A 23,233-nucleotide genomic window follows, 5' to 3' on the forward strand; every position below is an offset into this window, starting at 1 on the left:
TTTTTTTTTTTTTTTTTTTTTTTTTTTTTTTGACAGGCAGAGTTAGAGAGAGAGAGAGAAAGGTCTTCCCTCCGTTGGTTTACCCCCCAAATGGCTGCTGCAGCCGGCGCACTGTGCCGATCCGAAGCCAGGAGCCAGGTGTTTCCTCCTGGTCTCCCATATGGGTGCAGGGCCCAAGCACTTGGGCCATCTTCCACTGCCCTCCCGGGCCACAGCAGAGAGCTGGACTGGAAGAGGAGCAACTGGGACTAGAACCCGGAGTTCTGGGGGCTGCAGGCGGAGGATTAGCCTAGTGAGCCACGGCACCGGCAACCATAGTCTTTTTAATCCTATTTTTGTGCAATAAAAATCTCCTATGACCTTGGAATTCTAGTGCTTTTTAAAAAAATATTGGAATAATTTAGTAATACAATATTACGTGAGCTTTTCCTGATGGAGCTGTGTGTTGATGTTGTGCAGGAGCCAGGACACTCTTTGGTGTTCTGGTCATGTATGCTGGTTTTGCCTTATGGGATTATTTTAGCTCATGTTGTAACTCAGTTTACTTTCAGGTTCTTCCTACTTCATTTAGAATAAGAAACTTCTGCAACCTGAATAGACAGACATTCTGGACAAAGAACATGGTTTAAGTTCTGGTGGACACTAGTGTCCCATCTTCGAGATACATCCCTTGAGAGAAGTGCCACCAACTTCTCTTTTTCTTCATGAAGACAGCCTATTTTCTCAAAATTTATTTGAGGGTGGTTAGCTTTGTGGTGCAGTGTGTTAAAGCAGCATTTGTGGCACCCTCATCCCTTATTGAAGTGCTAATTTGAGTCCTGGCTATTCTGCTTCCAGTTCTGCTTCCTGTTAATGCACCTGGGAAAACAGTGAATGATGACAAAATTGCTTGAACTCCCCTCTCCCCCACTCATGTGGGAGACTCAGATGGAGTTCTTGGCTTCTGGCTTTGGGTTGACCCACCCCTGACTGTTGTGGCCATTGAGGGCAGTGAACCAGCAGGTAGATAGATAGATCTCTTTCTGTCTCTCCCTGTCTCTCTTTCAAATAAGTAAATCATAAAACCAAACTATTTGGGGGATAAAAATGGAATAGTGTTCGTGTTAATGCAAAAAGTCTACTGATGAGGCATAAGGACTGTCCATGTGGTGTTTTTTTCTGTTTCTTTACTGGAAATTTTGTTTTGACAGAAAGCCAACAGCTTAGAGACCTACTGAGTAAGGCAAGAACCACCAGTTGATCCTGTCCTATTAGGATTTAGATTTGGTGGAATTCAAGGCTAGTAAATGCATTCATCTCTCAATATCTGGAGAACTGGTTCCAGGATGTTGCACAAATAAGAAAAACTGTGAATGTGTAAATCTATTACAGTACTCATAAAATACCATAGTGTAGTATTTTCATGTGACCTAAGCATATACTTAATGCAATGTAAATGCATGTAAATAGTTAAACTTTGTTGTTTGGAGAATACTGACAAGGAAAAAAGTGTGTATATGTTTAGTATAGATGCAGTGTTTTTCCAAATATTTTTGACTTATGGTTGGTTAAATCTAGAGATGCATAACCCACAGAAAATGAGGGCCAACTGTATTTTCTTTTTTTCTCCTATTTGGCTTAACTTTGAAAATAGTCTACATTAACTTCAACATAATATCTCTTATTTCCCTATTTATCCCTAACAAGATAGTCTTATTTTATGTCTGTCGTGTCACACATACCTTTGAACTACTATTCTGTTTTAGACTTTCTGTTTTACTAACTTAGCAGCCCTTGGACTTGCATTCTCATCTTCCAAAAATCTCTGGTCAGTACATGAGATTGTTTGCAAATACAAAATACAAGGGATGAGACAGTTGGGTAGTATGATGTAAAGAGCACATAGTTAAAGCTACACAGACCTGTGTTCCAATCTTGGCTACACTATTGATTAACACACTCTCTCTCTCTCTCTATATATATATGTGTGTGTGTGTGTATATATATATATATATTTAAATATTTATTTATTTGAAAGGCACAGAGGCAGAGAGAGAGAAAGAAAGAGAACCATCCACTGGTTCACTCCCCAGATGGCCGCAGTGGCCTTAGGTAGGCCAATCCAAAGCCAGGAGCTAGGAGCTTCCTCTGGGTTGCCCACACAGGTGCAGGGGCCCAAGGACTTGGGCCATCTTCTACTGCTTTCCCAGGCCATAGTGGAGAGCTGGATTGGAAATGGAGCAGTGGGGACTCGAGCCGATGCCCATATGGGATGCTGGCACTGTAGGCGGCAGCTTTACTTACTACGCCACAGTGCCAGCCCCATATGTATTTTTTTTTTTTTAAGATTTATTCATTTATTTGAAAGAGTTACAGAGTGTGAGAGAGAAACAGAGATGATCTACCCGTTGATTCATACCCCAAATGGCCACAAGGACCAAGGCTGGGCCAGGTGGAGGCCAGGAGCCAGTGGCAGGGGCCCATAGTACTTGAACCATCTTCTGCTGTTTTCCCAGGCCAATACCAGGGAGTTTGATTGGAAGTGGAGCAGCTGGAACACTAACCAGTGCCCATATAGGATACCACTGTTGCAAGTGGCAGCTTTACCCACTATGCCACATCACCAGCCCCTGATTAACTTTCTGACATTGGGCAAGCAGTGTAACCTCTCTGAGCCTTAATTCATAATCTTTAAAATGGAGTTAACACTTGCCTTACAGAGTAGTTGTAAGGACAAGTGATGGTAAAGTACCTTGCATGTGATATGCTGAGTAAATGCCAGTTCTTTTAAGCATAGAAAATAATAGGGGATTGGATCAGCTATATAAAAAGTTAAACAGAAGAGGTAAAATATGTGTGAGTTGTTAGTTTCTGGTATACCCTAACATACAAACCAGATAATTTGCTATAATCTAGATAATTTGCTGTGACCTCAGAAAGACTGATTTGTAATTGTGAAAAATTTTCATATAATTAATTGGAATAGTATTTAAAGAAAGAATAAGGAAATAGAAGAAACAGGTATTTGGAATCAAAACATTGACTTTGTTCCTGCTTCTTGCTAATGTCTTTGCCAAACACTTTTTCTTAATAGACTCATTTAATCCTTGTAGCATTTGTGTAAGGTAGGTAGATTTTATGCCCCCCTCCTTTTTTTTATTTAGTAAGTGAGGGAACAGGCTCACAGTTATACAGCAGTGAAGATGCATAGTAAGTAGAAGAGAATTTCAAAATTGATTTATATTATCCAGTCTTTCCATAAGCAAGGGGAGATACCTAAATATGTTTGGCAGAAAGTCTCCATCATTTTTAAGGAAGGAATAACCTACCCTTGCAGATCTGTTTTCTGTCCTGTCCCATCTAACTTATTGGAGATGGATACATCAATTTGATGCCATTGATTGTTGAATCATCTTGTTTCTCATTTTTCATGCAATCTTCTGATTGCAGTTTTAGCTCTGCCATAGATTTGTCTTGAGGATGCACTTGATTGACCAGCATGTTTTTCCAGTGTGTTGATGATATCACTGAGCACTTGTACAAAGAAGGGTAGATTTCCCCTGAGTTACTCATAAGTTATGAATAAAAGATGTTAAATCATTATAGCTCATGATTATAGGTGGACTATTTCAGGAGAGAAAAATATGAGTTAAATTATTATTGTTAGACTTCAGTAGTAAACTGACTAGTTTGTAGATCAGATATATTTTCCTTACCATAGTTTGGTATGCTTATTATATGCATATCTTGAGGTTTTTATATGTTTGGTTAACGTAAGAAATGTGCTTAAATTTAATCTTCAGAAAATAGAGAAATGAAACCAACTAGCTTCCTTTACATAATTTATTTTGGTTTTAGGCAAGTATCAAAAATATTTTACTTTGAAATGAACACATCAATTACATTTCAAAAATTTAAAAGATCCAAAATAATATATCATGTTAAAGGAAGTATAAGTTCTATAAGTTAATTGTGTACTCTCCCAGTTGTAAAAATCTGATTGTCACATGTTCTGCTCTTTTAATAAATGGAAGAGGCCAGAGTTGTGGCACAAGTGGATTAAACTACCTCCTGCAACACTGGCATCCCCTAGCAGAGCACTGGTTCAATTCCTGGTAGCACTGCTTCTGATTCAGCTCCCTGCTAATGCACCTGAGAAAGCAACAGAAGATGGCTTCAGTGCTTTCAATCCAGTTTCCTGCCTATGTGGCTGGGAGGGCTGTAGAATGTGGCCCAAGTACCTGGGCCCCTGTTACCCATGTGAGAGAACCAGATGGAGTTACAGGCTAAGTACACAGATAATCGATGTACGGCTTACCCATTATACGGTTCATGGACATAGAATTGTTTTAGTGTTTGGCTGTTAGAAATAGTACTGCTGTGAGCATTCCTTTTTTTTTTTTTTTTTTTTTTTTTAGTTTTTACTTTATTTATTTGAAAGGCAGACAACACCCACCCCCACACACAGATACACAGAGAGGTGGTTCATTCTCCAAATGACTGGAACACCTAGGGCTAGATTAGAAGCTGGGAACTCAGTCCAGGTTTTCCACAAGTGGCAGGAACCCAAGTACCTGCTGCCTTTCAGGTGTGCATTAGTAGAAAGTTGGAATTGGAGGCAAGTCAGAACTTGAACCCAGGCACTGTTAGAGGATACAGGTGCCCCAAGAAGCTTAACCACTGTGCAAATGGCTACCCCTGCATAGTTTTTAAAACTGGTGATAACATTTTAGTGAGTTTTTTTTTTTTTTAGAATTCAAATTTTTTGCAAGTAAACAATCTGAAAATTCAAAGAACTTTTTTTTAATAGAAAGTTCACCCATCAACTTAATATATTTTTTTATTTTCCCCAAAGATTGCAGGTTGGGTTGTTTTGAGGAGGGACATCTTTTCTATATTCAGGAATTTTTAAAATGCTGTGGACTTTAATATGTGATTTGGAGCCTTCTTCCCAAAATCATTGTTTCCTTTTGCTCCTGAAGTGGTCATAATTATTTTTGTTCGTGCTTTTGAGTTTGAAACCTGTTTCTTATTTTTTGTAAGCTTATCTTTTTGGTAGTTAAAAAATATTTTAACAATATATTTGAGAGGAAAGCAGAAAACAGTTTCCATGTGCTGGTTCACCCCTCCCCCTACCCACCCCAGATGGCAGCAACAAGCCCAAGTACTTGAGCTGTCACATGCTGACTTCCAGTGTCTTCATTGGCAGGAACTTGGAATTAGGGCCCCGAATCCAGCTCAAAGAGCTTGGATATGGAATGTGGGCCTCTTAGCCACTAGGCCAAAAACCCATCCAAGCTTATCCTTTTTACTTCTGTAAAAATATTTTGCTATTGTTTGGTCAGTTATTTCATTTTACTTTTCTGCATATCATTCATTACCCTCTATTATCTGTCATCTTATTTCAAGACAGAGATAGGGGCACATGTTGCTTTCAAAAATGTTTCTAGTCACTCCAAATTGCATTAAGTTGGCAGGTACCAATGCTATCTTACTAGTTAAAGTGATCAGTTTAAGTCCATTATTAATCATAAAGATAGGATTAAGTGTCAAAGGGATCACATAAATAAGACCAGTGTCTGCTAATAATAATTGATAGAATTAAAAAGGAGAGGGACCGCCACAGACGTGGCGTAGCGCTGCCTGCAGTCCTGGTATCCCATATGGGTGCCGGTTCGAGACCCAGCTGCTCCACTTCCAGTCCATCTCCCTGCTATGGCCTAGGAAAGCAGTAGAAGATGGCCCAAGTCCTTGGGCCCCTGCTCAAATGTGGGAGACCCGGAAGAAGCTCCTGGCTTCGGATTGGCTCAGCTCCAGCCATTGAAGCCAGTTGTAGAGTGAACCAAAGGATGGAAGTCTCTTTCTGTCTCTCTCTCTCTCTGTGTGTGTGTGTGTGTGTATCTCTGCCTTTCAAATAAAAAAATAAATCTTAAATAAAAAAAAGGAGACAACTACCCAACATGGGAAGCGGGATACACAGCAGACTCATAGGATGGCAAATGCCCTAACCAGCACTCTGGCCTCAGCATCAGCCCTTATGGCATTTGGATCTGGCTGAAAAGCCCATGAGAGTTTCTCAGGCATGGAAAGCCAAGACACTTGGCAAAAAAATGCAAGATCTCTGTGAGTGAGATCCCAATGGAAAGAACAGACTGTCAAAGAAGGAGGTACTTTTATCTGAAGGGAAGAGAGAACTTCCACTTTGATTATGGCCTTATCTAAATAAGGTCGGAGTTGAACTGGAAGAGGCTTCCATAGCCTTGGCAGCTCATGATTACTGACGTCATAAATAAGAGTGTCAATTGTTAAATCAACAACAGGAGTCACTGTGCACTTACTACCCATGTAGGATCTCTGTCCTTAATGTGTTGTATTATGAGAATTAATGGTAAAACTAATCTTCAAACAGTACTTTTTATACTTTGTGTGTCTGTGTGGGTGCAATCTGTTGAAATCTTTACTTAGTATATACTAAGTTGATCTGTATATAATTAAAAATGAATCTTAATGAAGAATGGAATGGGAGAGGGAGTAGGAGATGGGATGGTTTGCAGGTGGGAGGGTGGTTTTGGGGGGAAGAACTGCTATAATCAAAAGTTGTACTTTTGAAATTTATATTTATTAAATAAAAATTTTCTAAAAAAAAAAAAAAGGTTTCTAGTCCTAACCAGATCTCTCTATTCCTGATGTGTACAGGGAAGGTGGAAAAGTACCTCTGCCAGCATCCTTATTAATTTCTTCTTCCAAGTAAAAGCTTGTGTTAGGGGCCGGCGCTGTGGTATAGTGGGTAAAGCCCGCTGGCATCCCATATGAGCACCAATTCAAGTCATGGGTGCTCCACTTCCAATCCAGCTCTCTTCTATAGCCTGGAAAAGCAGTACAAGATGGCCCAAGTGCTCGGGCCCCTGTATCTTCATGGGAGACCCGGAAGAAGCTCCTGGCTTCAGATCGGCATAGCTCTGGCTGTTGCGGCCAACTGGGGAGTGAACCAGCAGATGAAAGACCTCTGTATATCTCTCTCTGCCTCTCCTTCTCTCTCTGTGTAACTTTGAATTTCAAATTAACAAATAAATCTTTAAAAAAAAAAAAAAAGTGTTAAAGAGCTAGTGGCATGTAAATTTGTACTCACTATAATACAGATAGCCTCTGAAAATGACAGGTGAGGTTGTGTTTTAAGGAACAACTTGCAAGAAATTGGTGTAGTAGCCTTAGATACCAAAGGAGAAAGATTTCATTATTTTATATCTGTTTTTTCAGCACTTAACAGTCCAGAGCTGATAGTTGATCTTTCTTGTCCACAGAAAGCAGCGTGGAGGAGACTGTCATCTTCTTTTCCTTTTTTTTTTTTTTTTTTTTTTAATAAAATACAAAGATACATGCAATAAACGTTACCATTAAGTTTGGAAAAAAGGAGCCTGAGCTGGTCTGGCCCAGAATAACTGGTTTTCATAAGTGATTTTTTTTTAAAGATTTATTTATTTTTATTTGAAAGTCTGAGTTACACAGAGAGAGGAGAGGCAGAGAGAGAGGTCTTCCATCCGATGGTTCACTCCCCAGTTGGTTTCAACGGCCGGAGCTGTGCCAATTCGAAGCCAATTCCAAGCTTCTTCCGGGTCTCTCACATGGGTGCAGGGGCCCAAGGACTTGGGCCAACTTCTGCTGCTTTCCCAGGGCATAGCAGAGAGCTGGATTGGGAATGCAGCAGCCGGGTCTTGTTAACCCATTGCGCCACAGTGCTGGCCCCCGTAAGTGATTTTTTTAAACTCATTTCTAAATTAGTATTCTAAAACCACTTTTGAGATGTCTAAAATTCAAAGGCAGACTGATAAAGACAGAAAGCTCTTCCATGTGCTGGTTCATTCCACTAAAGGCTGCAATGGCCAGGGTTGGTCCAGGGTGAAGCCAGGAGCCAGGAACTCCAATCAGGTCTCCTATATGGGTGGAGAGGGCCAAGTACCTGGGCCACCCTCCTGCCTTCCCAGGCACATTAGCAGGGAGCTGGATCTGAAGCAGAACACCAGGACTGAAACCTAGTGCTCTTGACACAGGATGCTGATGTTGTTCTATTTATTTCAAAGTCAGAGTTAGACAAGGGGGGGGGGGGGTATGGATGCTGATGTTCTAAGCAGCAACTTAACCTGCTGCCCCACAACACTGGCACCAGTTTTTTTATGAAACTTGTTAAGAAACTGACTTTAAATAAAATTTGAGATCAAGATGAACTGCAAGTAAACATGCTGGTATTGGTTTTTGTTCTTGTTTTGTTTTGTTTTTTGACAGGCAGAGTTAGTAAGAGAGAGACAGAGAGAAAGGTCTTCCTTTTCCACTGGTTAACCCCTCAAATGGCCGCTTCGGCCGGCGCGCTGTGCCAATCCTGAGCCAGGAGCCAGGTGCCTCCTCCTGGTCTCCCATGTGGGTGCAGGGCCCAAGCACTCAGGCCATCCTCCACTGCCCTCCCGGGCCACAGCAAAGAGCTGGACTGGAAGAGGAGCAACCGGGATAGAATCTGGTGCCCCAACCGGAACTAGAACCTGGGGTGCCAGTGCCACAGGCAGAGGATTAGCCAAGTGAGCTGCGGCACCGGCCCGCTGGTATTATTTTTTTGTTATTCTTGTTTATGCCTTTTTCTTTTTTTTTTTTTTTTTTTTTTTTTTTTTTTTTTTTTTTTTGACAGGCAGAGTGGACAGTGAGAGAGAGACAGAGAGAAAGGTCTTCCTTTTGCCGTTGGTTCACCCTCCAATGGCCGCCGCGGCCGGTGCGCTGCGGCCGGCGCACCGCGCTGATCCGATGGCAGGAGCCAGGAGCCAGGTGCTTTTCCTGGTCTCCCATGGGGTGCAGGGCCCAAGCACCTGGGCCATCCTCCACTGCACTCCCTGGCCACAGCAGAGGGCTGGCCTGGAAGAGGGGCAACCGGGACAGAATCCGGCTCCCCGACCGGGACTAGAACCCGGTGTGCCGGCGCCGCTAGGCGGAGGATTAGCCTAGTGAGCCGCGGCGCCGGCCTTATGCCTTTTTCTTATAACAAGCACAAACCAACTTTTCTTTTTTATTAACTTAATGCTTTGTCTCCTGAACCAGTCATATTTTTCTGCCTGTGTCAGATGTATATATTTTCAAGAATGGAGATAAATAGTTCTGTTTCCAGTAACATATGTATATGACTGGAATTTTATTTATAACTGTATCCTTATACTGTTTGCAAGGCCAGAGTCTGTTAGAGAGCTTTCTGTGAAATTCTGTGAAGATGGCTTGTTATGACACCCTACCCACTGTCTGGTATGTATTCGGCCCTTTAATCATTTTGAATTACCTTTTTACCACACTTGAAAAGTTCTTGAAGCCAAATGATTAAGCTGAGTTACAGTATTTTTGTGTGGTTACCAAAGAAATATATGCCTAAGTAACGAAATTACCTACAGAGTTGGGGTCATTCATCTTGGTTTTGTAGTATTGTTCCTCATTATATTACTGTTTTTCCTTTCTATCTAGAAATTGAAGGTAGGAGGACAGGTTTAGATTACATGTTGTTAGAATCTCTAAGTACAGAGATAAAACAACATTTTGGCCGGCGCCGTGGTTCAACAGGCTAATCCTCCGCCTCGCGGCGCTGGCATACCGGGTTCTAGTCCCGGTCAGGGAGCCGGATTCTGTCCCGGTTGCCCCTCTTCCAGGCCAGCTCTCTGCTGTGGCCCGGGAAGGCAGTGGAGGATGGCCCAAGTGCTTGGGCCCTGCACCCCATGGGAGACCAGGAGAAGCACCTGGCTCCTGCCTTCGGATCAGCGCAGTGCGCTGGCTGTGGCGGCCATTGAAGGGTGAACCAACGGCAAGGGAAGACCTTTCTTTCTGTCTCTCTCTCTCACTGTCCACTCTGCCTGTCGAAAAAAAAAAAACATTTTAAGGTTCTTCGTAGCATCCGTAATCCCACGTACCAAGTAGTAGTTATTTTAACTCCCAGGGTGCATTTATGGGTCTTTCTGATTCTGTCTTAGTATCTCCACTGTGATATTTCACAGGGAACCTGTACATTATTTCTGCATCATTTGATTTGAGAGCCTCTTAGCTGAAATCTCTAGAGCTGAAAAACTGAGCAGGGAAATGTAGATATAGGAAGCATGACCAGGGTCTATAAAGTTAACTCTGGCTTTAGGAGACTAGAAGAATGACACATACAGTGAAACTACAAACATACTCTTTTGATTTGGTGAAATGTCTGAAAATTTTTGGAGAAATGTTAGTGTTTTAGGATGGTAGATGTGAGATGATTTTTGTACTTTTACATTTCTTTGGCTTTCAAATGTTATATATGGAATATGGAGGGAGAGAAGCTTCATAGAATTAGTTTTGGTAATGATTTCATGGATTCAGCACCAGAAAATGGACAACAAGGAAAAAAATAGACAAGTGAGACAACAAAAGCTCTGCATAGCAAAGGAAACAACCAAGTGAAAACACAGCCTGTGGGATGGGAGAAAATATTTGCAAGTCATCTTTCTGATAGCAAGTTTGTCTCAAATACATAAGGAACTCTTCCTATAACTCAATAGCAGAAAACTAGTAACCCTATTAAAAAATGGATTAAGGACTTGAATGACATTTCTCTAAGGGAAATATAAATGGCAAGCAGGTGTATAAAAAAAGACTGTCACAAGTGATCAAGGAAATGTAAATCAAAACTGTGATGAGATATTTGCTTATCAGTGTCAGGATGACAGTTAACAACCACAACAACAGAAACAACAGAGAAGTGTTAGGATGTAGAAAATTGGACACCTGGGAATGAGGAAAGGTATAGCTGCTCTAAAAAATAGTGTGCAGATTCGTGAAGAAATTAAAAGTACTTATGAGCCAACAATTCCATTTTAGAGTATTTGTCCAAAATAAATGAAATCAGTTCTTGAAGAAATATTGATACTTCCGTGTTTATTGTAGCACTGTTCACAACAGCCAAATGGAAATAACTCATCTATTGGTATATGAGTGGTTAAACAAAATGTAGTGTATTCATACAATGGAATAGGATTTAGCCTTTAAAAATGCAAAGAGTTAGACAGAGAAAGGTCTTCCTTCCATTGGTTGACCACCCAAGCGGTTGCTATGGCTGGCGCTGGCGCGCTGTGCCGATCCAAAGCCAGGAGCCAGGTGCTTCCCCCTGGTCTCCCATGCTGGTGCAGGGCCCAAGCACTTGGGGCATCCTCCACTGCCTTCCCGGGCCACAGCAGAGAGCTGGACTGGAAGAGGGGCAACCGGGACCAGAACCCAGAGTGCCGGCGCTGCAGGCAGAGGATTAGCCTAGTGAGCCACGGCGCCGGCCTAAAAATGGAAATTCTAAACATTCAATAATATTTGCTGTACCTTGAAGATGTTAGGCTAATAAGCTGGTCACAGAGGACAAAAGGGCTGGAAGGAAGAGGGAAATGAGTTAATCATCAAGTGTAAAGTTTCACTTAAGGAGATGAAATAAGTGTTAGAGATCTGCTACACAATATTGTACCTACTGTAAATAGTACTGTATTGTGCCCTTGAAAATTTGTTACGGGACCAGCATTCTGATGCATTGAGTTAAACTGCCCTATGTGGTGCCCGTGTTCCATATCAGAGTGTCAGTTCGAGTTCTGGCTGCTCCACTTCCAAGCCAACTCCCTGCTGATGCACCTGCAAAAGCAGATGATGGCCCAAGTATTTGGGCCCCTGCCACCCACATCGAAGACCTGGACTGAGTTCCTGGCTCCTGGTTTCAGTCTGGCCCAGTCTTGATTTTGTGGTAATTTGTAGAGTGAACCAGCAGGTGAAAGCTGCTGGTTACCAACTCTGCCTTTCAAGCAAAATAAATAGATCTTTAAACAAATTTGTTAAGTAGTACATCTCATGTTAAGTGTTTTATCAGGATACAAATTAATAACAAAGTAATACTTTAATTCTGATTGTGATGTGAACTCATGACATAACATAGACCTAAGTAAGTCATTTTAAATTTTAATCAGAGCTTCTTCAGTTTTACATTTTTCAATGCTCTATGTTAAGTGCTTATTTATGAACATTTTTAGTTTTTGTATTCACAGTAACTTTAGGATAACCATCGACTATGCCATTTTTAGGAAATATGGATAACTAATGATCAGGAAGTCAGGTCAGAACCTAAAAACAAAATTTGTTATTTGATTTTTTAAGTCAGTAATTCTGGCTAGCCATGGTAAGTTTGTGACTGTAGCATAGCATTTTTTTGTTTCAAGTAATGTGATTATGATACTGTTTTGCTTAGATTCCTGGCTGAATGATGGATACAAATTCAGTGTACAGATGAACTGGTTAGTTAAAAAAAAAATAGTTATTGATCACAACTGATGGCTATTTCTTTTCTAGGTGGTATGGTCTCAAGTTTGGTAATTGGTATATGTGATATTTTCTTTTCATAAAATTGAGTTTAGCTCTAAAGAAATTTTGTTTTAAAGATTTATTTACTTGAAAGTTAGAATTACTGAGAGAAGGAGAGGCAGAGAGGAAGGGAGGGAGGGAGGGAGGGAGGGAGGGAGGGAGGGAGGGAGGGAGGTCTTCCATCTGCTGGTTCACTTCCCAGTCGGCCGCAACAACCAGAGCTATGCTGATCTGAAGCAAGGAGCCAAGCGCTTCTTCCAGGTCTCCCATGTGGGTACAGGGGCTCAAGGACTTGGGCCATCTTCTACTGCTTTCCCAGGCCATAGCAGAGAGCTGAATCAGAAGTGGAACGGTCTGGACTCGAAATGGTACCCATATGGGATGCCAGCACTGTAGGTGGCAGCTTTACCCGCTTTGCCACAGTGCCATCCCCCTTTTTCCTTTCAAGGTTCCTTCATTATTTGAAAGGCAGAGTTACAGAAAGGCAAAGAGAGAGAGAGGTCTTCCATCTCCTGGTTCACTCCCGAAATGGCCGCAATGGCTGGAGCTGGGCTGATCTGAAACCATGAGTTAGGAGCTTCTTCTGGGTCTACCACGTGAGTGCAGGGGCCCAAGGACTTGGGCTGTCTTCTACTGCTTTCAGGCCATAGCAGGGAGATGGATCAGAAGTGAAGCAGCCGGGACTCAAACTGGCGTCCGTATGGGATGCTGCCACTGCAGGCGGCAGCTTTACCCATTACATCACAGCCTTGACCCCTGGACTGTTTTCAAAGTCACTAACAGCTTACCTGTTTCAGAGTGAAAGTGTCACCACTGTCTAGACATCTGGACATGTGTAATTGGGGATGTGATTTTTTTTTTTCTTTGTTCCTATACCCTGCACTGGTAGGTTGTTTCAGTAATAAATATATGAAATGCTTAAAAAATTTAAATAAAATATTTCTGGAGCTAAATTCAAAAAACCTCATTTTTTCCCCTCTCAGGAGCAAACACTATCATGAATTTGATAAAACATATTCATACCACATGCCATTTTTAAATACTTGGCATGTGTGTATCTGTAAACATTTAGTTTATGTCAGTTGTTAATGGTTGTTGCTGTGGGAAATTAAGAGAACTTGTTTTCATGATATTTATGGTTCCAGAGAGATGAAATATGGGATAGTCCTTCAAAAGATACTTAGATATCGTGAGTGCCTGGCCCCCTAGAAATTCTTCAGTAATTGCTAAGTGAATGAAAGAATTCAAAGATGTATAAATTTTAGAGGGGGAAAATCAGTCTTTTATATTCCTCTGTCCCTTCTATTCTCTGGAGGCAACTCCGGCCATCCCCCACTGCCCACCGGGGCCACAGCAGACTGGAAGAGGAACAACTGGGACCAGAACCCAGCACCCATATGGGATGCCAGTGCCGCAGGCAGAGGACCAACCAAGTCAGCCACGACGCCAGCCCCCATTCTTTCGTGTTTATTTTCGAATTTCTTAATGCATGTATATGTAACAAAGGATTTTCATTAAAAGAAACCATAATGCATTTATTAATCTGTAAGTTTAAAGGTTTTTTTTTTACAGGACATTTTTCTACATCAGTATACATAAAAAGTTACCTCATTCTTTTTGGCAGTTACAAATAGTCCATCATATGAATGCACTGTACTTTATTAAATATTTTTCTGTTGATTAATATTTAAGCTATTTTTGCCGTTATGGAACTATAGCAAACAGCCTTGTACAAATGTCTTTACGTGTTTATGTCAATTTCAAGAAAGAGTATTTAATATATACATTTTGGTGAATTTGAAGGAATGTTTGTATTTTAAAGTTTGCTAACTGTTGCCAGATTTGTATTAAATAGTTGTGTAATTTATAATCACCATTAATTTATGATATTAAATGTTAATGAAAGCATACATGAAATACTTTAGAGGGACAACTAGACTTTGAACTGAAAAGATTTGGAAAGACTTCCCAGAGAAAGTGAATACTTAAACTAAATCTTGAAATGAGTATGCACTTAGATAAAGGAAAGGAAGGGAAAGGCCCAGGGGTAGGGTGGGAGGTGGAGGTGGGGGTTAAACAAAGGTCATGGAAGAATTACTGGGACAGAATTTTTTTACTCTGTAGTTGTCCTCTATTCATCTCTCAGTTCCTTTTATATTGATTGGAATTTATTTTGCTAAAAGGAAATTAAATTAGAATTAGGGGGAAAAAAAGAAATTAGCATGGCCTAACTGAAAAAAAAAAGTTTTTCATGTCTCCTTGGCTTTTTTGTACCACCTGGGGAATAATCTGAATTTTTTTTTTAAGATTTATTTATTTATTTATTTGAAAGTCAAAATTATAGGGAGAAGGAGAGGCAGAGAGAGAGAGAGGGAGAGATCTTCCATCTGTTGGTTCATTCCCTAGTCAACCTCAATGGCTAGAGCTGCGCCTATCTGAAGCTAGGAGCCTTCTGGGTCCTCCGGGTCTCCCAAGCGAGTGCAGGGGCCCAAGCACTTGGGCCATCTTCTGCTGCTTTCCCAGGCCATAGCAGAGAGCTGGATTAGAAGTGGAGCAGCTAGGACTTGAACTGGTGCCCATATAGGATGCTGGCACTTAAGTCAGTGGCTTTCCCCTCTACGCCACAGTGCCGGCCCCATAATCTGAATTCTTTAGGTGAAATTTTGAAGTTTTCTACACTTTGACTACCTGTTCTTTCTTTTACATGATTCTTTAGGCAGACTTAGACTCATGTACACATATGTTGTCCTTGAATGATCTACTCATATTAATACTACAAGGTCTTTTGTGTGTGTGTGTGTGGACACTTGAATTCATTGCCTCATTGCCTGACTTCAGTATTTGATCACTTTTATGTGTTCTCATGCTTTCTTGGTGCTTGCTGTCATTTGCAGTTTTTAGACCCATTTCTGTTTAGTGAGTGAAGAATCAAGTGTAAATATTTGATAATATTTTGCATTGTAAACATCTTTTTTGCTGTCTTAAATGCTTTATTTAGATTGAATGTCATAATGCTCAACATAATTCTCATAATGTTTTGGATTTTGGGAGATTTCAGATTAGGTATGTTTAACCAGTAAAGACTTTACAAATAATCCAAATCCAGAAACTCTGAAATCAAACACTTCACATACCAAGCATTTCAGATAAGGAATACTCAACTTGTAATATTTTTGGCAGTAAAATGTCTACTCACCAAAATGTATTTTCTTGTTAGGTGTCTGAAATCAGTATATGGACTTATTGTAGTATTACAGTAGTATGCTGTATAATTTATGTATTACAAAGAGCAAGAAGAAAATATTTTTCCATTTAAGTGTGTACCATTAGCTATCCTGATATATGCATAAACAATACAAGGAATTTTAAGATTTATTTATCTGTTTGAAAGTCAGAATTACAGGGAAGGAGAGGCAGAAGCAGAGATTGAGATGTTCCATCCACTGGTTCACTCCCCAAATGCCCAGAAAATTCAGGGGTGGGTCAGGCCAAAGCCAGGACCAGGAGCTTCCTCCGGGTCTCCCCCTGGTGGATGCAGGGGCCCAGGTACTTGGGCCATCCTCCACTACTTTCCCAGGCTTATTACCAGGGAACTGGATTGGAAGTGGAGCAGCTGGGAATGAACCAGCACTCAAATATAGGATGCCAGCACTATACGCCGAGGCTTAACCTTCTGTGCCACAGCATTAGCCCCAAGGAATTTTTGCAACAATTACTATTGTAGCTTATTAATAGCAATAACAATAACTATCATTTATTGATCACTTTGGTAAATGCTTGTTTTATTCTCAGAACCCCATCAGGTAAGTAATATTTTATCACTGTACATATAAGGAAACAGGAGTTTAGGTAACTTAATCACAAGAGTTAGTCAAAGGCAGCTATACAAGTAGATCTGTGTCTTTCTGATTAAGGCCTGAGAGAAATTTTAATTGTTGTATTGCATCAATAATCATTGTCTCCCATTTAATGATTTTTAAAAATCCAAATTCCTGGGGGCCAGTGCTGTGGTGTAGTAGGCAGAGCCTCCACCTGCAGTGCTGGCATCCCACATTGGGGCCAGTTCATGTCCCAGCTGCTCCTCTTATAGTCTAGCTCTCTGATATGGCTTGAGAAAGCAGTAGAAGATGGACTTGGCCCCCTGAACCTGCATGGGAAACCCAGAAGAAGCTCCTGGCTTCGGATTGGCTCAGCTCTTGCCATTGCGGCAATTTGGGGAATAAACCAGCGGATGGAAGATTTTTCTCTGTCTCTCCCTCTCTCTATATGTAACTCTATCTTCAAATAAATAAATAAATCTTTTTAAAAATCCATATTCCTAGGAAGGGTAGATGTTTTTGTTACATGAAAATGATCACTAATTTTACTGCAATTATCTGCCTTTTTTAAAAAAATAATTTCGATCAGATTGTGAATAGATGATTAAAAACTTTTCCAGTAAGAAGAAAAACATGGAATAGTAATTTAAAAAATTCAATAAAACTCCTATTTTTTATTTAAAAACAGATAAATAAAGATTTATTTATTTGAAAGGCAGTTACAGAGAGAAAGAGATCTTCCATCCTCTGGTTTACTCCCCAAATGGCCACAACAGCTGGAGCTGGGTTGATCCAGAGCCAGGAACCAGGAGCTTCTTCCCAGTTTCACATTTGGTTGCAGGGGCCCAAGTTCTTAAGCCATCCTCTGCTGCTTTCCTAGGCACGTTAGTGAGCTGGGTTGAAAGTGAGGCACCCAGGAATTGAAGTGGCACCCGTGTGGTATGCTGACACCTCAAGCAGCAGCTTTACCCAATGTACCATGGTGCTGGCCCCCAGTTACCTGCTTTTGAAAAAAGGGAGTAATGAGGCCAGCACCGTGGCTCAATAGGCTAATCCTCCGCCTGCGGAGCCGGGACACCAGGTTCTAGTCCCGGTCGGGGCGCCAGATTCTGTCCCTGTTGCTCCTCTTCCAGTCCAGCTCTCTGCTGTGGCCTGGGAGTGCAGTGGAGGATGGCCCAAGTGCTTCGGCCCTGCACCTAGCTCCTGGCTTCCGATCAGCGTGGTGCGCCGGCCGCAGCAGCCATTGGAGGGGGAACCAACGGTAAAGGAAGATCTTTATCTCTCTCTCTCTCACTGTCCACTCTGCCTGTCAAAAAAAAAGGGGGGGAGGGAGTAATGAGTCATTAATTATATAGGTTCAGAGAAAACTTTGAAAATATAGAAAAGCATAAAAATTGAAAATTAGCAACAAGCTAACAATCCAGAGGAAACTATACTGTCATTTGGTGGTATAAATGTAATATATAGAAATATTTGTAAAATGATATATAATACATGAATCATGTGATACGTATACTTTTATATTCTCCCATATCATCTAATATATCATTGTTTTCTTACTTTATATATACTTAATATGCATATGTATATTCCTTAGATGTTTTTAAGGGCTATGTAATTTATTTCCAATTTATAATTGAATATGTTTAATCTTGAATACCTTTAATCCCTATCATATGAATATTTTTAGGCTTGTAGGTTACTTCTCATTTTCTCTGTTATGTATTACACTGTAAGGAGAAACCATCAGGAAGACTCTGTTAGTTGAAAGTATAAAAAAGCTGGGCAACATACTCTGTTGGCTGTGGGACAATGAGGGAAAGTCACAGTAATACATTGCTATTCAGAATACAAATTGAAATAACCTCTTTGGAAGGCAATGGACCATATCTACTAGAGTAGGTTATATTTCATGAAATCTCTTAAACTTGTACGTGTGACCAGATTATTTTGTAACAAGGTTTTTAATAGCAAATGTTAGAAATAACTCAAATGTCTGTTGGTAGGGAATTGTTTTAAAAAATGATGGAAGGGACCTGTGCTGTGGTGTAGCAGGTTAAACCTCTGCTTGCAGTGCCGGCAAACCATATGGACGCCAGTTGGAGTCCCAGCTGCTCCACTTCCTATCCAGCTTCCTGCTAAAGTGCCTGGGAAAGCAGAGAATGGCCCATGTACTTTTGCCCCTCCACCCACCTGAGAGACCCAAAAGAAGCTCCTGGCTTCAGGCTGGCCAAACCCCAGCTGTTGCAGCCGTTTGGGAAGTGAACCAGCAGATGGAAGTTCTTTTTCTCTCCTCCTCTCTCTCTATCTTCTCTCCTCCTCTCTATCTTCTCTCCTCCTCTCTCTCTATCTCTGCCTTAAAAAAAAAAAAAAAAAAAAAAAAAAAAAACAGAAAACCCTATGAATGGAATACCATGAAGCTACAAAGGGAAGAAAATTAGAACATTTCTGAGGCTAAATAGCTTACATTCATATATTTTTGAACACACATAAACTTGGAAAAGCTGTCCAAAAAATTTAGGAAGAACTGAGCAAATAGAAATATTGGGAGTTGTGGTGTTTTTTTTGTTTTTTTTTTTTGTTTTTTTTTTTTTTGTTTTTGACAGGCAGAGTGGACAGTGAGAGAGAGAGACAGAGAGAAAGGTCTTCCTTTGCCGTTGGTTCACCCTCCAATGGCCGCCGCGGCCGGCACACCGCGCTGATCCGATGGCAGGAGCCAGGAGCCAGGTGCTTTTCCTGGTCTCCCATGGGGTGCAGGGCCCAAGCACTTGGGCCATCCTCCACTGCACTCCCTGGCCACAGCAGAGGGCTGGCCTGGAAGAGGGGCAACCGGGACAGAATCCGGCGCCCCAACCGGGACTAGAACCCGGTGTGCCGGCGCCGCTAGGCGGAGGATTAGCCTAGTGAGCCGCGGCACCGGCCTGGGAGATTTTTTTAATTAAAAAGAACAGAGTATTATCTACAAAAAACTATAAGTACAAAACAAAAACATCTCTCAGCTTAAAAAAAGACAAAGTGTTAATTTAATACATGGTTCTGCCAGAACCTGGTTTGGAAGCAGGCAGATAGCTCTGGTAAGTCATCTCTGGCAGGGTAGACAGAACAGCTAGCTATATATTGGAGGACAGTTGGGGAAAGAAGGTGCAGAATTTGTATTTACTACCCCAAACGGAACTGATTCAGGAAGGAACTGAAAAACGATGTGTGACCACTGCTTTAAGGATATGGCATATATGAATCACATGTTCACATTGTGGGGTGAAAGCTTCCTGGATAAGAGTTGGGCCAGTGTGCCTATGACTGAATGGCTGGATCTCTATGAAGAGACAGTTAAAGTAATCCTAACACCTCTTCTAGGGTGAGAAGTGATAACAAATGAAAAATTGTTAGGGAGAGAGATAAACACACAGGTACACACACAAGCATCCAAACATACAACTGTGAGTTAAGACCATTAAAAAAGAAATGATAAGGAGGTATCTCCAAGATGGTTTACTTAGTAGGGGGAAAAGGGAATTACAATGCATTGTTATGTATGTTTCTTTTTGGTGAGAGAAGGGGAATAGTTAATATTTGAAGTTGATCCTTAGTCTGTAGAACACTTTTAAAGTGTATGCTTAAGATCCTCAAGGAGATGAAGGAATAATAGCCATAAGAGAATGGAAACCTGGTAGATGTCTGTGGATATAAAAAGAGAATACTAAAGCCTGGCGCCGAGGCTCACTTGGCTAATCCTCCTTCTGCGGCGCCAGCACCTGAGGTTCTAGTCCTGGTTGCTCCTCTTCCAGTCCAGCTCTGCTGTGGCCCGGGAAGGAAGTGGAGGATGGCCCAAGTGCTTGGGCCCTGCACCCGCATGGGAGACCAGGAGGAAGCACCTGGCTCCTGGCTTCGGATCGGCATAGTGTGCCAGCTGTAGAGGCCGTTTGGGGGGTGAACCAATGGAAAAGGAAGACCTCTCTCTCTTTCTCTCTCTCTCTCTCTCTCTCTTCACTAACTGTCAAAACAACAACAACAAAAAATACTAGAAATTATTGATCACTTCATAAGATGCTCACTGAATTTAGTGAAAGAACTGGTAATTTGAAGTATATTAAGGAATTCACCTAGAATGTAGCAAGAAAAATTTTTTGATTAAATGAAAAAGAAATTAAGATTAAGAAATTCAAATGTAAATCTCATATCCAAAACAAATTTTCATAGAGATTAGAATAAAGTAATGAAATAATTTAAAAGTTTTTATAATAGAAATAAAATTTTCTCATTGAACTGTTTTTCTTCCTTAATTTTTTACTTTTTGTTTATTTGAAAGGCCTAGAGAGACAGAGACATCTCCCATCCAAATGGGATACTCCCCAAATGGTGGGGGTGGCTCAGGTTGAAACCAGAAGCTGGGAACTCAGTACAGGTCTCCCATATGGGTAGCAATGACCCAAATACTTGAGCCATCACCTTTTGCCTCCCACGATGTGCATTAGCAGGAAACTGGAATTAGGATAAAGCTGTGACCCAAGCCCAGGAATTCCTAAATAGGATGCAGGCATCTCAGGCACACAGCTGTGCCAGATGCCCACCCTGAACTTTTTCATGTTGAAATTACACATTACTGAATAATAATAGAGGTAAGTCTGCCTCTAGCCACTCAATAGTGAAATTGTAGAACATAACAGTAGAGTTCTTAGAAAACAAAATGTGGTACCATCACCAAAGCATCGGTTCAGTTGACAGCATATTTACCAGAACAATAACTTCCCAAAAATAGTGGTATTCATTTTCTCAGTGTAGAGGGAGTATAACTGTTTACCTTAATCAATAACCACTTAAACTGTTAACTGTAAGAATGAGGCCCAAAGTAAGGACATAAACTAAACTAAGAGTTCATCACTTAAAAAGTTTGATGCAAGAGCCAAGGGATGTATTGCAGCAGGCAGAATACAATGATGAGCAAAGAATTGGTAAAATATTGTTGATGAATCAAGTTTACCAATTACAAATATGTATATCTTCAAAAGTAGAACCAGAATTCTGGAGGATAACAAGGAAACTAGAAAAGAGAGGGACTTCCTTCTGTGAAGAATGATGCCTTTTTTTTTTTTTTTTTTTTTTGCAAAGCACTTTATTTTTGATTGACATAATTATACATACATATTAATAGTGCATATTGTTTTGATTCATGTATACATTGTATAATGATCAAATTAGAGTAATTAGTATGTCCATCACCTTAAATATTTATCATTTAGGTGGTATGAGAACATTAAAGTCCTTTTTGAGTTGTTTTGGAAATTACATTACTGTTAACTCTAGTCATCTTACCATGCAGTAGAACACCAGAGATGTTCCCCCTTTCTAACTGTAATGGTATGCCCACTGACTAACCTCACTTCCCTTCCTCCCACACACACACACTGTCTGGTAACCAATTTTCTATGAGATCAACATTTTTAAAGTCCACATATGTTGAATAACTTTCCTTTCTTTTTTATTTGCATTTTACTTGAAAGAGAGCCAGAGACACATCTTTCATCCACTGGTTAGCTTCCCAAATGTCCACAACAGCTGGGAGTGGGCTATGCTGAAGCAGGAACTCTGAACTCAATCTCCATCTCCCATGTGAGTGTCCCAAGTACTTGGTCCATCCCCTGCTGTCTCTCAGGGTGCACATTAACAGGAAGCTAGATCAGAAGCAAAGTAACTGGGACTTGAACTAGGCACTCCTTATATGGATGCAGGTGTCCCCGTGGGTAACTTAACTGCTACACCAAATAGCTGCTCTCAGTATTTGTCTGCGTATCTATACCTGGCTTCTTTCACTTCTAGGTTCATGTTGTTGAGAATGACAGGATTTCAGCCTTTTTTTGTGTCTGAATAGAAGTCCATTATGTGTATATACCACAGTTTTCTTGATCTTTTCATCTATTGGACACTTGGGTTGATTTCCTATCTTGGCTATTGTAAATGGTGTTGCAATAAACATGGGAGTGCAGATGTCTCTTTAATAGACTGCTTTCATTTCCCTCACACAATTTTAGGGCGAGTGTTGTGGTACAGTGGGTTAAGCCTCTGCTTGGGATGCCCGCATCCCATATTGGATTTCTGGTTCTAGTCTCAGTTACTTCACTTCTGATCCAGCTTCCTGCTAATGGATCTTGAGAGGCAGCAGATGATGATTGAGTGCTTGGGCCCCTGCCATCCATGTGAGAGACCTGGATGCCCTGGCTTCAGCCTGACCCAGCCCTTGCTATTGCAGGCATTTTGGGACTAAATCAGCATATGGGAGATCTCTGTGTCTTTGCCTGCCTGCCTCTGTTTCATTCTGCCTTTCAAGTAGGTGAAAATAAACATTAAAAAAAGTGATAGATTTTAAAAAATATCTGACAGGTTTATGTGAAAGCTTTGACAGCTAAAGGGAGATGCTCATAGTTCTTCCTTCAGAAACACAAATTCAAAAAACTCACATGGGAAGAAAAAAGTTTTACATACTCATATGTATTTAAGAAATTAAGTTCATTGTAAAAATCTTCCCTCAGAGATAAAGGGTTAAATAGTTTCCTTGGTGAAATCTACCAGAACACTAAAGAAGAAATAGTACAGTAATATGTTCTTTCAGAAAACGGACAAGATTCAAATGCTTTCTTTTCAACATAAGATTACAAGAAAAAAAAGTTACAGAATTAAGGTCCTGATTAATATAGGTCCAGATTACAAAACTGAATATATAGCAAATCAAGTCCTAGAGAAAGTAAAAATGAATTATTAGATTTTTCTTGTCTTTCTGTTTTGTGGCTGCTCTACTGTTGAAATTTGTACTTCCATGATGGCAGTTATTTCATTTCTAATTAGGACCTCCTAAGCATTTTTTTTTTTTAAGATTTATTTTATTTATTTGAAAGGCAAAGTTATTTGAGAGGCAGAGAGAGAAGTATTCCATCCACTGGTCTACTCCCCAGATGGCCACAATGGCTGGAGCTGGGCCAATTCTACCGGAAACCAGGAGCAAGGAGCCCCACCCAAGTCTCCCATGGTCTCCCATGTGGCTGCAGGGGCCTAAGGACTTGGGCCATCCT

At 40.8% G+C, this 23,233-nt stretch overlaps 1 protein-coding gene across 2 annotated transcripts in view; it reads left to right on the forward strand.

Annotated features, from left to right (window-relative positions):
- Window positions 1-23,233, forward strand: part of FBXO11 (F-box protein 11) — a 94,736-nt gene that overhangs the window by 4,274 nt on the left and 67,229 nt on the right. The window lies entirely within an intron of this gene.

This window comes from Oryctolagus cuniculus, chromosome 2, assembly GCF_964237555.1.
Source record: "Oryctolagus cuniculus chromosome 2, mOryCun1.1, whole genome shotgun sequence".
Classification (NCBI taxonomy): domain Eukaryota; kingdom Metazoa; phylum Chordata; class Mammalia; order Lagomorpha; family Leporidae; genus Oryctolagus; species Oryctolagus cuniculus.